Source organism: Loxodonta africana, chromosome 6, assembly GCF_030014295.1.
Source record: "Loxodonta africana isolate mLoxAfr1 chromosome 6, mLoxAfr1.hap2, whole genome shotgun sequence".
NCBI lineage: Eukaryota > Metazoa > Chordata > Mammalia > Proboscidea > Elephantidae > Loxodonta > Loxodonta africana.
In genome coordinates this window covers 45349968-45359181 of record NC_087347.1, presented here as the reverse complement: position 1 = coordinate 45359181, position 9214 = coordinate 45349968, and the positions used below count along the sequence as shown (strand labels likewise).

The 9214-nt window shown below is 41.0% G+C and overlaps 1 long non-coding RNA gene across 1 annotated transcript; it reads left to right on the top strand.

Moving 5' to 3' along the window:
- Nucleotides 1-239: 239 nt before the first annotated feature.
- LOC135231539 (uncharacterized) lies at nucleotides 240-8827 on the top strand. The gene is made up of 3 exons (XR_010322257.1): nucleotides 240-358; nucleotides 8170-8266; nucleotides 8710-8827. It is a non-coding gene; the product is annotated as an uncharacterized LOC135231539 (long non-coding RNA).
- The last annotated feature ends 387 nt before the right edge of the window (nucleotides 8828-9214 follow it).

The following is a 9214-nucleotide window of genomic DNA, read 5'->3' as shown; positions in this document are numbered from 1 at the left end:
ACAACCAATCTCACAGTCACTCTGGGCTTATATTCATTGAGTAAAATGGCTAATGGAATTTTCTGTATTATTTTTTAATTCAACATTTTTGGCCAAGCACATACAGTTGAGTATGACTCTAGTGTGGTTATTAGTGCTTAACAACAACACCTAAGACACTGGATGCTACTAAGGTTGAACTCAGCCTACTCCCACCCAGGGTTTTCCACCTGTTCCATGTGTGCACTTTCCACAGGTACTTTGTGTGGGCCAGCTTGTCTGTGCTGTGGTTGCAGAGACTGAGGTACAGGTGAAGCAAGCAATTAAAAAAGTAAAGATCACCTATGAAGATCTGGAACCTGTAATCTTCTCTATTGAGGTAAGCATGGCTGCCTGTCTTTCCATAAGGTTGTAGAATTAAAAGTACCTTTGTAAATACATTTGGGCAAGACTAATTCAGGGTTCTAATTTGTTCTTGTCACTGGCTTTCTCTGGAAAAATCTGCTTTCTCTGGAAGATATTACTTCTATGAGTTGGAATTAGCTTGCGCTCCGAAAAACAGGAAAGAAAAAAAACAAAAGCAAAACCCAGAATAGAGCTTTCTTTCTCTCTCATATTTAGGAAGTCTAGACATGGTCAGTCCAGGGCTTGAATAGGAGTTCAAGTGCCAGGGACCCAGGTCACATTTTGGTCCACAATAGCTGCTAAAGCCGTGGCCATTAAATCCACATTCCTGAGAGTGGGGAGAATGAAATGATAAAGAAGGACATGTCCCCTCTTTTTAAGGACACTTCCAAGCAGTTGCCCATACCTCTTTACATCTCATTGGTTAGAACCTAGTCACATGCCACACCTAACTCCCAAGGGGTCTGGGCATTTTATTCCAGGTGGCCATGTATCCAGTTAAAAATTGAGGGCTATCTGTTACATGGGATCTCTAGGAGTCAAAAATCAACTTGGCAGCACCTAACAACAATTACTTGAGGAAGACGCTGAGAATGGATATTGGAGAAAATAATGTTTTCAAGGTGATGCCCAATAGCAATGGGACTTTTGTGGTGGAGTTCCACAGAAACTTCCACTGTCATTTCTGGGTTTGGATGATGAAGTTCAAGATAGTATTTCTAGAGAAGATAATGAAAATTCGGATATAAACGAATTTGCAGATTCTAAGTTGTCAAGGATTTCATTTTACTTGGATCCACATGCAATGCCAGTGGAAACAGCAGTCAAGAAATCAAACAATGGATTGCACTGGGCAAATCTACTACAAAAGACCTCTTTAAAGTGTTAAAAAGAAAAGAAGTCACCTTGAGGACTAAGGTGCACCTAACCCAAACCATGGTGTTTTCAATCACCTCATATGCATGCAAAAGCTGGACAATGAATAAGAAAGACCCAAGAAGAACTGATGTCTTTGAATTATGGTGCTTGCAAAGAATATTGAATATACCATGTACTGCCAGAAGAACCAACAAATCTGTCTTGGAAGAAGTACAACCAGAATGCTCCTCAGAAGCAAGGATGGCGAGACTTCATCTCACGTACTTTGGACTTGTTATCAGGAGGGACCAGTCCCTGGACAAGGACATCATGCTTGGTAAAGTAGAGTGTCAGTGAAAAAGAGGAAACCCTCAAAGAGATGGATTGACATAGTGGCTGCAACAAGGGGCTCAAGCAAAACAATGATTGTGGAGATGGCTCAGGACCAGGCAGTGTTTCATTCTGTTGCACATGGGGTCACGTATAAGTTGGAACCCACTTGACAGCACTAACAATTCAATGAGAAAAGTTTACTTGTTTGTATGCGTATGAAGACAATAAAAAATGTTCAAAGGCCCTAGCACGCCAGGAGCTAAAACATTTGTATTAGTTTCCTAGGGCTGCCATAACAAGTTACCACAAACTGGGTGACTTAAGACAACAGAAATTTATTCTCTCACACTTCTGTAGGCCAGACATTTGAAATTATGGTGTCTGCAAGGTCACACACCCTCTGAAGGCTCTAGGGAAGAATTATTGCTTGCCTCTTCCAGCTTCTGGTGACTCCAAGCTTCCTTGGCCTGTGGCAGCACAAGTCCAGTCTCTGCCTCTGTCTTCACAGGGCTTTCCTCCCCTGCCCCTCCCCCCACCTCTTTAGGTCTCAAATCTCCCTCTCCTTTCTCTTTTAAAGACACCGGTTATTGGATTTAGGGCCCACCCTAAATCCTGGATGATCTCATCCCAAGATCTTAACTTAATTACATCTGCAAAGATCCTAGTCCCAAATAAGGTCACATGCCAGGTACATCTCACAGGTACAAGTTGTTCAATATTCAAAGTATAAAAATGTAATGTCTCTTGAGCTCTTTAAACCAAATCAACATAAGCTGCAAATTCTCATTTGCCAAGTTTACAAAAAGTTCCAATCATTTTTCTTGGCTTACTCTCCTTCCTTGGGTCATACTAAGGCTTTTGAATTTTCAGTTCTAACATCACTTTCTTCAGGATGGATATGGCAATTGCCAAGGGGTAGCCCAGAGGGCACATAACAAAATGGTTAGAGATCCAGAGTTCCCTCAAAAGGGGGATGCTCAGAGTCAGCAAAAAATTATTGTCCAAACAAAAGCAGGTAACAGTCATGTATAGTAATATTCATTCATATGACTATATATAGGAGAGACAGTGTAGGGTAATGGTTCTTCCAACAGTCCACGATATACTCAATATAAAAAAAAAAAACAACTTTTTTTTTTTTTTTTTACCATGCATCAATCCTTCTTCCATCTGCTTTATTCATTGTCCAGCTTTCACATGCATGTAAGACAATTGAGAACACCGTGGCTCAGGTCAGGTGCACCAGAGTTCTAACACAATATGTTCAAAATAAGATAAAATAAAAGCATAGCCCTGGAACCAAACTACACTTAAGAATGTGTAACTTTAGGCAAGTCACTTAACCTCTCTGAGCCATGGTTTTCTCATTTGTAAAAGGGGGATAATAACAATATCTACCTCATCAGCTTGTTGTAAGACTAAATGAGTAAATATATAAAAAAAAAAAAAATATATATATATAAAGCATTTAAAATGGTGCTTGGCATATAGTTCCAAATCCGCTGCCGTCGAGTCAATTCCAACTCGTAGCAACTCTAAAGGACAGAGTAGAACTGCTCCATAGGGTTTCCAAGGACTGCCTGGTGGATTTGAACTGCCAACATTTTTGGTTAACAGCCGTAGCTCTTAACCAGCATGCCACCAGGGTTTCTGGCACATAGTTAAAAAAAAAAAAAAAATTAGCACTCATTAAACATAAGCATATTTTATAAGGCTATACTGTCTTATGACACATTTGAAATATGGAAATAAATGTACTTCTACATGTACCAGGGTAAGTTTTTGAAACCTTGATAAAGCAGAAAATGAAAAAAATCTCATTATATTGATCATTTTCTGCTGTTTTGAGAAATCACGTATTCATTAGGGGAAAAAAAAAAACAAAACCAGTTGGCGTCAAGTTGATTTCAACTCATACTGACCCTGTAGGATGGAGTAAAACTGCCCTTAGGGTTTCCAAGGAGCAGCTGGTGGATTCAAACTAGTAACTTTTTGTTTAGCAGCTGAGCTCTTAACCACTGCACTACCAGGGCTCCAATTCATTAGGGAAAGCATTTCTGAACACTAAGCCTGGGCTTGAAAACTGGCTCCATCACTTATTTGTAGTGTGACCTGGAGACAGTAGTTTTTTTTAACCCTGGTGGCGTAGTAGTTACGTGCTACAGCTGCTAACCAAAAGGTTGGCAGTTCGATTCCACGAGGCACTCCTTGGAAACTCCATAGGGTAGCTCTAGTCCATCCTATAGGGTCGCTGAGTCGGAATCGACTTGACGGCAGTGGTTTTTTTGGGTAAACCCATTTTGGAAACCCTGGTGGCGTGGCGTAGTGGTTAAGAGCTACAGCTGCTAACCAAGAGGTCAGCAGTTCAAATCCACCAGGCACTCCCTGGAAACTCTATGGGGCCATTCTACTCTGTCCTATAGGGTCACTATGAGTCGGAATCGACTCAATGGCAATGGGTTTGTTTTTTTTTAAATCCATTTTCTGCATCTGGAAAATGGAGATCATAACAAAGTTAATGTGAGAAGTCATGTAAAGCATGTAGGACAGTGCTAGACAGAAAGCAAGCACTCAAAAAATAGTAGCTGCTCTCATTATCGTTATTTTTATTATCATCACTAGCAGGAAAGGCTATGGCATGTAAGGCTGTTGGACTCTAAGAATGTAGGACACAGGTCCCATTCTGAAGTAAGGGAAAAAACACCTGGAACCTAAAGTTTAAGTGAAGATCAGCTGTCAGTAGGTTCTACCCATGAAACCACAGAATGGAATGGCTTTCACCAGTCTTCATGTGTTATTGTCAGGAAAAAAAAAAAATTGGAACAAAGGGCTGGAAAGACCCTTGTGAGATATCCAAATGCCAAAAACAATGCGCAGGCTTCCTAAAATGTCTATTGGAGACTGACTTCATTTGTAAACTTTCACCTAAAGCACCAAGGCCATATTTTCCAACTACTGATCCTTCTTCTTTGTTTCCAACTTTCTCATTCCAATCGCCAGTAACTATCAATGCATCTTGATTGTATGTTCAATCGATTTCAGACTGCAGCAGCAGATAAAAATCTTCTATTTCTTCATCTTTGGCCCTAGTCTTTGGTGCATAAATTTGAATAATAGTCGTATTAACTGGTCTTCCTTGTAGGCGTATGGATATTATCCTATCACTGACAGCATTGTGCTTCAGGATAGATCTCGAAATGTTCTTTTTGACTATGAATGCGACACCATTCCTCTTCAAGTTATCATTCCCAGCGTAGTAGACTATATGATTGTCCGATTCAAAATGGCCAATACCAGTCCATTTCAGCTCACTAATGCCTAGGATATCGATGTTTATGCGTTCCATTTCATTTTTGATGATTTCCAATTTTCCTAGATTCATACTTTGTACATTCCAGGTTCCAATTACTAATGGATGTTTGCAGCTGTTTCTTCTCATTTTGAGCCGTGCCACATTAGCAAATGAAGGTCCCATCCACGTCATTAAGGTCGGCTCTACTTTCAGGAGGCAGCTTTTCCCCAGTCATCTTTTGAGTGCCTTCCAACCTGGGGGGCTCATCTTCTAGCACTATATCAGACAATATTCCACTGCTTTTCATGAGGTTTTCACTGGCTAATGCTTTTCAGAAGTAGACTGCTGGGTACTTCTTCCTAGCCTGTCTTAGTCTGGAAGCTCAGCTGAAACCTGTCCTCCATGGGTGACCCTGCTGCTATCTGAATACTGGTGGCATAGCTTCCAGCATCATGTGCAAAGAGCTGGAGATGGAAAACCAAAGGCGAAGAACACACTTGGCGTTTCTCAAGCAGAAAGAACTGAAGAAAAAATTCAAGCCTCAAGTTGCAATAGTGAAGGATTCTATGGGGAAAATATTAAATGATGCAGGAAGCATCAAAAGAAGATGGAAGGAATACACAGAGTCATTATACCAAAAAGAATTAGTTGATGTTCAACCATTTCCAGAGGTGGCATATGATCAGGAACCGGTGGTACTGAAGGAAGAAGTCCAAGCTGCTTTGAAGGCATTGGTGAAAAACAAGACTCCAGGAATTGATGGAATATCAATTGAGATGTTTCAACAAACAGATGCAGCACTGGAAGTGCTCACTTGTCTATGCCAAGAAATATGGAAGACAGCTTCCTGGCCAACAGACTGGAAGAGATCCATATTTACGCCTACTCCCAAGAAAGGTGATCCAACCAAATGTGGAAATTATAGCACAATATCATTTTCTTTTATCATTAATATCATATCCAAGCAAAATTTTGCTTAAGATCATTCAAAAACGGCCACAGCAGTATATCAACAGGGAACTGCCAGAAATTCAGGCCAGATTCAGAAGAGGATGTGGAACCAGGGTATCATAGCTGATGTCAGATGGATCCTGGCTGAAAGCAGAGAATACCACAAGGATGTTTACCTGTGTTTTATTGACTATGCAAAGGCATTTGACCGTGTGGATCATAACAAACTATGGATAACACTGCGAAGAATGGGAATTCCAGAACACTTAATTGTGCTCATGAGGAACCTTTACATAGATCAAGAGGCAGTTGTTTGGACAGAACAAGCGGATACTGATTGGTTTAAAGTCAGAAAAGGTGTGCGCCAGGGTTGTATTCTTTCACCACACCTATTCAATCTGTATGCTGAGCAAATAATATGAGAAGCTGGACTATATGAAGAAGAACGGGGCATCAGGATTGGAGGAAGACTCATTAACAACCTGTGTTATGAGGATAACACAGCCTTGCTTGCTGAAAGTGAAGAGGACTCGAAGCACTTACTGATGAAGATCAAAGACCACAGCCTTCAGTATGGATTGCACCTCAATATAAAGAAAACAAAAATCCTCACAACTGGTCCAATGAGCAACACCATGATAAATGGAGAAAAGATTGAAGTTGTCAAGGATTTCATTTTACTTGGATCCGCAATCAACAGCCATGGAAGCAGCAGTCAAGAAATCAAAAGACACACTGCATTGGGTAAATCTGCTGCAAAGGACCTCTTCAAAGTGTTGAAGAGCAAAGATGTCATCCCAAAGACTAAGGTGCGTCTGACCCAAGCCATGGTATTTTCAATCTCATCATATGCATGTGAAAGCTGGACAGTGAATAAGGAAGGCTGAAGAAGAATTGACACCTTTGAATTGTGGTGTTGGCGAAGAATATTGAATATACACCATGGACTGCCAAAAGAACGAACAAATCTGTCTTAGAAGAAGTACAGCCAGAATGCTCCTTAGAGGCAAGGATGGTGAGACTGCGTCTTACGTATTTTGGACATGTTGTCAGGCAGGATCTGTCCCTGGAGAAGGACATCATGCTTGGCAGAGTACAGGGTCAGCAGAAAAGAGGAAGACCCTCAAAGAGGTGGATTGACACAGCGGCTGCAACAATGAGCTCAAGCATAATAAGGACTGTAAGGATGGCTCAGGACCGGGCAGTGTTTCGTTCTGTTGTGCATAGGGCCGCTATGAGTTGGAACCAACTCAACGGCACCTAACGATAACACCTAAAGCACAATAAATAAATAAATTTAAAAAAAAATGTCTATTGGGCTTTCTTGCCTCAGGGATGCATAAGGACTTGTATCTTCTCTCTCAACACAGCCTCAGTTCATCCAGATTTCTGAGCTAGAGGCTGTGTACATGACTGTCTTAGTTATCTAGTGCTGCTATAACAGAAATACCACAAGTGGATAGCTTCGACAAAGAGAAACTTATTCTCTCACAGTAGGCTAGAAGTCCAAATTCAGGGCCTCAGCTCCAGAGGAAGGCTTTCTTTCTCTGTCGGCTCTGGAGGAAGGTCCTTATTATCAATCTTCACCTGGACTAGGATCTTCTCCACAAAGGAAACTGGGGTCCAAAGGATGCACTCTGCTCCTGGTGCTCCTTTCTTGCTGGTATGAGGTTCCCCTCTCTGCTTGCTTCCCTTTCTTTTATCTCTTGTAAGATAAAAGGTGGTGCCGGCCACATTCCAGAGACACTTCCTTTACATTGGATCAGGGATGTGACCTTAGTAAGACTGTTACAATCCCACCCTAGTCCTCTTTTAACATGAGATTACAATCACAAAATAGAGCACAACCACACAATACTAGGAAGCATGGCCTAACCAAGTTACACATATTTTGGGGGGACACAATTCAATCCATGACAATGACCTATGACCTACCCAACAAGTCTAACACAAGCACTTTTATCCAAGGAGAGAGTAAAATTGAAGGGCCTAGAACCTCACCTATATTTGGACCTATCACCTGTTCCCTGGAGATCCATGTTGAAAAATGAAATGAGTACTTCTCACCCTGGACCATCACAGCATCCCCAGGGCTCAGTTCTGAATATAGCTTCCTTCCTAAGGAAAACTAGCACCAATCCTTGGTAGTTTTTCTCGGCAAATCTAGAAGACATCCTCCCTGACGTCTTGTCTCTGTGGTAAGCCACTACTCTAGTAATCACTTGCTTGCAGGACTCTTTCATGTGTTTTAGTAGATGGCCATTTTCAGGATTTTACTGGCTTTTGAAAAAACTTCCGATGAAAGAAAAGTAAGAAGAATCAGCTTTTGTGTTTTTTTCCCTGTTACTCAGGATGCCATAAAACATAATTCATTCCTATGCCCTGAAAAAAAACTTGAACAAGGAAACATTGAGGAGGCATTTGAAAAAGTTGATCAAATTGTTGAAGGTAAGCTACTCAGGATATTTAATAGAATATTTGCCTGATTCTATTGAAGCAGACATCAAGAGCATGTTATTTCCTCCTCAGAAAGACCATCCTCTAAAGTCTTAGCATTTTGCTAAATTTCTATTAGGACTTTTCCCTTAAAATCGTGGTGAGGTGGGTGGCAGGTAGGAGGTAGGAAGCAATAGAGTAAATAGAAAAAAAATTTATGGTATTTTGGTTAGTTAAGAACAGACTAAGGAATGGAAGCTAGCTCTTGTTATCAGAACAGTAATCTCTGAAACAGACCCTTAGTTGCCACAGAACAAATGCCTGGTCCATCAGTTCCCTGGCCAGGACAAGTCCAGGCCAGCCAGTATGTGTCTTACTTGCTTCTGAATTCCCCCAAATGGCAACTCCTGACTAGCACTCACCCTCAGGAGTTTCCCTGTGTATGTGCTTAACAGGGGAGGTCCATGTTGGAGGACAGGAACATTTTTATATGGAAACACAAAGAGTGCTTGTTATTCCAAAGACAGAGGACAAAGAACTGGACATTTACGTGTCAATACAGGATCCAGCCCATGTGCAGGTAAGGTCCAGGGTCAGCCCTACCTCCTCAACTTCCTGCCTCCATCATGGCCGTCAATCCCCACAGCCTCAGGGTAGGCAATCATTTTACATGCAGAAACTTAGGATCCAACTATTAGATGTCATTAAAACAGCTAAGATTTCAGAAATGTTTTTTTTTTCTTGGCCTTGTCAAGTAAATAAAAGAACAGCCATAGTCACTTTCGGTTGAAAACAACATTCGTTTGCATCATGCTTAAATAAACTCTGTGACTGGATGATAACACTAAATTATTTTTATAGTCGATTTTTCTCTAAAATACTCGTTACAGATAACCTTTGGGGCAAACACATCACTTTATAGCACATTTTAATTTTCCCAGTCACAAAATGCTCTAGGTT